Here is an 8082-nt window from a genome sequence, read left to right as displayed (position 1 = left end):
AGGTTTTACCCCTGATAGAAAGCCATAAAACACTGACACATTGTTTGTTTGAAGAACTGAACAAGTTTTAATAATGTTTCTGTTATTTAGTTCAAAGGTGATGTTATTGCTGATCAATTTGAATCTGCTAGAACTAGGTAAAAAGACTTTTTATCTGTTTCTTTTATTTAATCAAGTTTTTATTTTATATTTTACAACTGTTAAACAGTGTTGCCCTACTTTTAAACAATGATGTGAGCATCCCTGCTGTGTATGGCCCTATCTGGGCCATAGTGATAAAATTGAAAAGTTAGAAATTAAAACAATTACTTGCCTGTAAAAAAGTTAACATTCTTCACCAGAGTCGGACGATTAGTTAAAATATCAATGGATCAAGACTGAAAGTGTTTCTTTGCACTAGAATGGATCATTTGGAACAAGGTTCGGACATTGGAGAGAGATTTGACAATATTTCCATTAAATGTCAGATTCAAAGTCTGTATTGATTTTCACTTGAAAATCATTTTTTTATGTTTCTGCTTTTTAAAGATCTTTCACAGTAAAATGTTTGAATTATTTTCAATAGTTTTGTATCTGATTCTGTAGATGTTTTATTAACCTTCTGTGATTTAGAGAAACTATTGTCTGTTTTATAGAACTAGACTTTATTGCATTGTTTTCTGCACTGGATGTTTTCCATGAATGTATTCACTTCTGGATTGATGAACCAAGCAGAAATTAAAACATGGATTGTAAAAATAGCTTCTTTATATGGTTTCATGTAAGTCATTAACAAAATGTTTTTGTTTTTTCTCTGATATTTTTAAACAACCTAAATCTATATTATGACTGTTTAGTGGTATGCAAATGCTCGAACAGACCACAGTTTGAGACTGGAGGATCAGCTGTCTATGCAGGTAGTCATCTGCACCTCAGGGGACACTACTATTACCATTCCTTTTTGCTCTGTCCACCTCTGACCCTTGGTAAGACAGACCTCAGGGCTTACCAGGGTAAAGGCCTAAATAAAGGCGAGGAGGAGGAAGAGTAGCAATAATCTTTCAGTCTGATTTACTGATTACTCCAAAGGCAGTTAATACTTATAACTCTTTTGAACATTTAACCTTTAATTTCCCTCATCCATATTTCAAAGCAAGAAAACCTCTTCTTTTTGTAACTTTGTATCGTCCACCAGGTCCTTACTCTGAATTTTTAGATGAGTTTTCAGAGTTCTTTTCTGATTTGGTATTAAATACTGGAAGGGTCATCATAGTGGGAGATTTTAACATCCATGCTGACATTGAAGGCGATAGCTTAAGAGCAGCCTTTACTGCTATCTTAGACACTATTGGCTTTGTTCAAAATGTGAATAGTCCCACACATTCTCATCTTCATACTTTGGATCTTGTGCTGACATACGGCATAGAATGTGAAGAAATAACAGTATTTCCTCACAACCCTGTCCTCTCTGACCACTTTCTAATAACCTTCAGGATTACTCTAACAGAGTTCTCCTCCCCCAAAAGAAGGTTCAATTTTAGCAGATCATTATCAGATAGTGCAGCTATACATTTTAAAGTATCTGTTTCACTTTCTCCTCTGTGTCGCTGAGCAGTGCTGCAGAGTGCAAAAGCTTAGTTTATTTCCCTTCACAAGTTGATGATTTTTTTGATGGGGTTGCTAGTTCTCTGCGTACTGCCTTAGACAACGCAGCTCTTTTGAAAATGAAAACCATTGAAAATAGAAAGCTGGCTCCTTGGTTTAATGGAGAGCTGCGTACTTTGAAGCAAAAAGCTAGGAAACTGGAGAGAAAATATCGCTCCACAGGCCTACCTAGTCTGGAAAAATAGTTTATTGCTGTATGAGAGGACCCTTTGTAAAGCAAGAGCAGGATATTTCTCCTCATTAATAGAGGAGAATAAGAATAATCCTAGATTTCTTTTTAATACAGTTGCCAAACTCACCCAGAGCCATAGCTCTGTTGATCCGTCCATTCCAACTGCTCTTAGCAGTAATGACTTTATGGGATTCTTTATAAATAAGATTGATCTTATTAAAAATAAGATCATAAGCGCTCCTCTATCCGCGATTGTACCTGAGGTAGTCATGGAATCTGAACCAGGTTTAGACTGCTTTGATCCAGTTGAACTTTAAGAGCTGGCAAAACTATTGTCTTCATCTAAACGTTCAACTTGGTTGTTAGATCCAGTTCCAACCAGGTTACTTAAGGAGGTATCCCCTTTTATCTCCTCCTCCATTTTAGATGTGATTAATCTGTTACAGGGATATTTACTAGGGCTGCAACTAACGATTATTTTAAAAATCGATGAATCGGCCGATTATTTTTTCGATTAATCGATGAATCGGATAAAAAATATTTTTTATACTAACCTCTTTATTCCAAAATAAACATTTTAGACAGAACAAACAAGCAGACAAGTACAGGTTGCTCATTAACTGTACTGGTGCAATATGAAAAATAAATGTTTGTGTTAAAACTACGCAAACTTACATGAGAAATGTAGCTGTAAATCCACAACATATAGGGTACTTTGTTTCATAAAGCGCAAAAAAAGACATTTTTGTTTTTAAAAGCCCCTAAGGGGTTCAAACAATAGGCCCCCCCATTTCAACAAATTAGTTTTTTTTAGACTAGAAGAGTTCTGCCTTTTAAGACAGGAAAGTATAGCAGCTAAAGTTGCTTCTTGAGAAAATACTGAACCATAGAGATAAAAATAGCCCTGTGGGTCAAATTATAAATTGTATTTGGAATAAAAATGAGAGAACTAGGGGTGCTAAAAAACACATCCTCCAAAGACAGATATTTACATGGAAATGTGGCATATAATTAATTGACATATTACTGATCTTGCTGGACTTTATTCTGCTTTACTTCCATAAATTGCAGGATCTTCTTTACTTTATCTTTGCCAGAAGATTTAAACTTTAAAAGCCTTGCCCTCATAATTTGCAAGTTAATTTATTTATAAAGAAAATATAAATGCTGCTTAAGCTAATTCAAATGAAATTAAAAGTAAAATAAGTAGCCAACCTTATCACTGTCTGTAACCTACTAACAAGGTAAGGAAAGCATCAGATGAGCTACCTGAGAAACTAACGTTACGTTTCCCCACTTTAAAACGAAACAAACATGGCCGCTCATCCTGCTGATGAGCTCTCTTCACTGCCATCGAAGGCTCCAACGTGTTTCCTTTTCAGGTGCTGCATCATAACAGCGGTGCTTCCGAGCCATGTTAATTTGTTTTTACAAAAGTTGCATGTTACGACTTTTTTCGCTTTACAAAGCGCAGGCTATTTTTATTATTGTGATCAATTTGCGCCGTCAATCCCGATGCATGCGCGCTTCATTTTTAGTCTGGACGCTGAGGGTAAACATCCTCTGACTGCAGCGCTGAGAGGGACTCCTGCGGGAGCGGAGTTGGAATGGGGGAGGCGCCCCATGGCAATGACGACGGCGGCGGATGACGCATTAATCGCGCGACGCAACTAATCGATGATGAAATTCGTTGCCAACGCTTTTAAAAGTCGATTTTTATCGATTTTATCGATTCGTTGTTGCAGCCCTAATATGTACCAAAGGCTTTTAAGGTTTCTGGAATTAAACCTTTGCTTAAGAAACTGACTCTTGACCCAGATGACTTGGTTAATTATAGACCTATATCCAATCTTCCTTTCTTATCCAAAATTCTTGAGAAAGTAGTTGCCAAACAAGTTTGCGATCGCTTCCACCATAATGAACTTTTTGAAGAGTTTCAGTCTGGCTTTAGAGCTCATCATAGCACTGAAACAGCTCTGGTGAAAGTCACTAATGATATTCTCATGGCCTCAGATAATGGACTTGTATCTGTGCTCGTCCTGTTGGATCTCAATGCTGCATTTGATCCAGTTGACCATAATATTCTTTTAGAAAGATGAATATTTTGTTGGAATTAAAGGAACAGCACTAGACTGGTTTAAATCTTATCTATCTGATCGAATTCAGTTTGTTCATGTCAATGATAGATCTTCAACACGCTCAAAGGTTACCTGTGGAGTACCACAGGGATCAGTGCTAGGACCAACTCTCCTTACTTAATATATGCTCCCAATCGATAAAATTATTAGACAGCATGGGATTAATTTTCACTGTTATGCTGATGATACCCAGCTATATCTGTCTATAATCCAGATAAAGCTAAGCCATTCAATAAATTACAGGCATTTTTGAAGACATAAAAACCTGGATAACTTTCTTCTTCTGAATGCAGACAAAACAGAAGTTATAGTCTTTGGACCAGAGTCTCTGAAAAAGAAGCTGATTAGCCAGTCACTTCATTTGGATGGGATTATACGGATTTCAGATAATAAAGTAAAAAATCTTGGTGTTGTTTTTGATCAGGGCCTGTCATTTAAATCCCATATCAAAGAGGTTTCTAGAATTTCCTTCTTTCATCTGAGGAATATTGCAAAAATGAGAAATCTCCTGTCCAGGGGTGATGCTGAGAAACTAGTCCATGCATTTGTTACTTCAAGGCTGGACTATTGTAATTCTTTACTATCAGGAAGTCCACAAACTGTAGTTAAAAGCCTTCAGCTGATCCAAAATGCTGCAGCCAGAGTTCTGATGAAAATGAAAAAGAGAGATCACATCTCTCCTATCCTGGCTTCTCTTCATTGGCTTCCTGTTAAATCCAGAATAGAATTTAAAATCCTCCTCCTCACATATAAAGCCTTAAATGGCCAAGCTCCATCTGATATCAGAGATCTGATTGTTCCTTATGTTCCTAACAGAGCACTTCGCTCTCAATCTGCAGGTTTACTAGTGGTTTCTAGAATTTCTAAAAGTAGAATGGGAGGCAGATCTTTTAGTTATCAGGCTTCTCTCCTGTGGAACCAACTACCAGTTTTAGTCCGTGAGGCAGACACCCTGTCTACTTTTAAGACTAGGCTTAAAACTTTCCTTTTTGATAAAGCTTCTAGTTAGAGTGGCTCAGGTTATCCTGAGCTATCTCTATAGTTATGCTGCTATAGGCTTAAGGCTGATTTATACTTTGAAACTAGGTCCTCTGCATAGGTGTTGCATTGCACAAAAAGCTGTCCCCGCCTCCTCCGCAGACTCTCTGCTGCACCTCTCCCAAACTGTAGGTGACCGCAGACAGTGCAACAAACAGGAGGGTGGCTTGTTTTGTTTTTATGACCAAAATTGCGGAAAACAACTCATGAATTTTGACAAGCTAGAAGATTGAGGTGCGCAAGGACGCTGGGACTCTTTTTCCACTTGGATCCCCGCTTTTTTTTCACCATCATGTCCCTCCGTTGTCGGACTAAACTCGCCCCCACTTCCTCATCGCCTCGGCCGTATCTAGACCCACAGCGTATAGCACAGACCACGCTTCAATGTTGAGCATAAATCAAAAATGTCTGCATCAAGCTCACTGCAACACACTGCTGCAGGAGGATAACTAGCCCTTTAGACTTTTGGAGGACATAGGGAGCCCTTTTTCATCATTCTGCTTCATTCTATCTCTATTCTCCCACTCTGCAGAATCTGTTAGTTCAATCTCTAACGTTCTGCTCTCTCTGCTTTTTCTCATAGTAGCTTCATCTGGTCTGTTCCTGTTTGGCTGTGACTCCATCCTGGAGAGAAATATCAGCTGTGCTGCTTCCATCAACACCCTTGTTTATAGATGCTGGAGATCGGCCTGTTTTCCAGTGTAGTCCTGTTTCTCTGACCGTGACTGGCTGGATGTGCTCTCTTCATCCTCTGGCATGGGAGCTGGCTCGGAGCTCGTCTGCCTGGCTGTGTGTTTCCTGGATGGGGCCGCCTTTTACAGTTCCTTTTTGTATCTCTGCTTCTGTCTCCTTGAACCCCAGTGGGCCTCAGCAGATGGCCGCTCACATTCAGCCTGGTTCTGCTGGAGGTTTCTTCCTGTTAAAAGGGAGTTTTTCCTCTCCACTGTCGCTACAAGCATGCTTAGTGTGAGGGATTGCATTTGAGTCAATGAGTCGATGCAATCAACTGGTTTTCCTTAGATAGAAAACTTTGAATCAATTTGACTGTATGATCTGGTTGAACTGTAAAGCGCCTTGAGATGACATGTGTTGTGAATTGGCTCTATATTAATAAACTGAAATGAATTGAGAAAATATCTGATTAAATAAGATATTTCCCACCTCTACCGGGGAGGGCAATAAACATCTTAAAGTTGGGAATTTAAAGGAATATAAATCCACATCATTAATGTTCCATAGAGCACTCTGACAACTCATTGTTTCTGTGCTGCATTAAAAAAGACCCACTTCTCTAGGGACCTCTTCACTACTGCTTACATCTAAGTTTAAATCCAGGATGTTCAGGTGATGATTACAGCCATACCCTTAAGGGCTGGTTATCCTCCTGCAGCAGTGTGTCGCAGCAAGCTTGACGCAGACATTTTTGATTTATGCTTACTATTGAAGCGTGGTCTGTTCTATACGCTGAGGGTCTAGATATGGCCGAGGCGATGAGGAAGTGGGGGCGAGTTTGTGCGACAACAGAGGAACGTGACGGTGAAAAGAGCGGGAATCCAGGTGGAAAAAGGGTCCCAGCGTTCTCCCGCACCTCGCTCTTCTCGCTGGTCCAACTTCATGAGTCATTTTCCGCAATTACGTTCATAAAAACCAAACATGTTACATTTCTAATTTGTATTCTTTATGTTAAGTAATTTTGTCATCTATTTAAGTTTAAATCTATTTAAAAATGTTTTAGGTATGTTGACTTAAGATTTCTGTTCACCTTTATAAAATATGATAAATTCAGTTCAGAATCTTCTTCTGACTCCTGGAATATTAGGTCAGAAATCCTCCATCCCTTAAAGCTTTATTTGCTTTGAAGCCAGGACAACGTCCAAGATTCATCAGACTCGTCTGACATTTCTTCTCCCAGAAAAATCAGTCAAGGGGGCGGAGTCAAGATGGCGCACTGAGCAGACGTTCTTTCCAGAAGGTCCCCAAATTTAGCCCAAACTTCAGTAATTTTTCCAGCCTAAAAGTTTATCATGGAGCCTCAGATAGTCATAAAACCTGCCAAGATTAAACTGGATCTGAGAGAACCTAAAAGAGCCAAATCTCGACCAAGATGGTAAGAATGTGGAACACGACTATGCGATGGAGGTGTCTCAGTTAAACAAGAGGGAGCGTGAAGGCAACTCTGCTCCTCCGACTCCGAGTATGACTCAGGAAAGAAAACAAAGCCAGATGAAACAAGCGAATCTCCCGTATCAAATGAAGCCATTCTTCAAGCCATTTTAAATCTTGAAAAGACAGTGGAGAGCAGTGGCGGCTGGTGAAAAACATTTTTGGTGGGGCTGATATAGCCTAGTGTATGTCTCCAACTAATCCGGAATAAGAATTCAAATAAACAATTGGACAATACATACAATTTAACAGTAATGATTTAATTTACTATATAATAACAGTAACAGTGATGATTTTGGTCACTGTGAGGGGGTTCTTTGGCCTCCAAGAATCCAGGCTCAGTCGGGTTACCGGTGTTGGTAATTTATTGTGCTCAAAAACCCAAAACAGGGTGCAAAAGAAACTAAACATATACAAGATAATCTGGGCCTCAGCCTCCCTCCAGTTACCAGCAATGTAACAAAGAAATAGAAAACAAAAATGGCCGCTCTTCTTCCCACAGCCCTCATTAAATAGTTTAAGCCCCTCCCCTCAGGCTCTCTTATTTCTGATTTCTTCTCATAAATCAGATTTGTCCATATATTACCTCCACAAACAATACAAAAACAAATAATTTTTACAACTTAATTCTTTTACACAGATTCATAGACTTATTCAATTACACCAAACTGGGTTTGAACCCAGCAAAGACGCCGCCAGACTGAAGATGACCAGTCCCAGTAGCATAAACACTTACACACACCCCCCCCCCCCCCACACACACACACACACACACACACACACACACACACACACACACACACACACACACACACACACACACACACACACGGCTAACCCCACTGAAATATTAAGTGTCCACCCTTAATACGGAACAGCTTGTGTGTTTTAAGTTCATGGAGCTACTGGGCTCAGCGCGAGTGTATT

Source organism: Cyprinodon tularosa, unplaced genomic scaffold (assembly GCF_016077235.1).
Source record: "Cyprinodon tularosa strain WSP-4 unplaced genomic scaffold, ASM1607723v1 ctg1124, whole genome shotgun sequence".
Taxonomy (NCBI): Eukaryota; Metazoa; Chordata; class Actinopteri; order Cyprinodontiformes; family Cyprinodontidae; genus Cyprinodon; species Cyprinodon tularosa.
The sequence above is the reverse complement of the archived record's forward strand: the minus strand, read 5'-3'. Positions refer to the sequence as shown.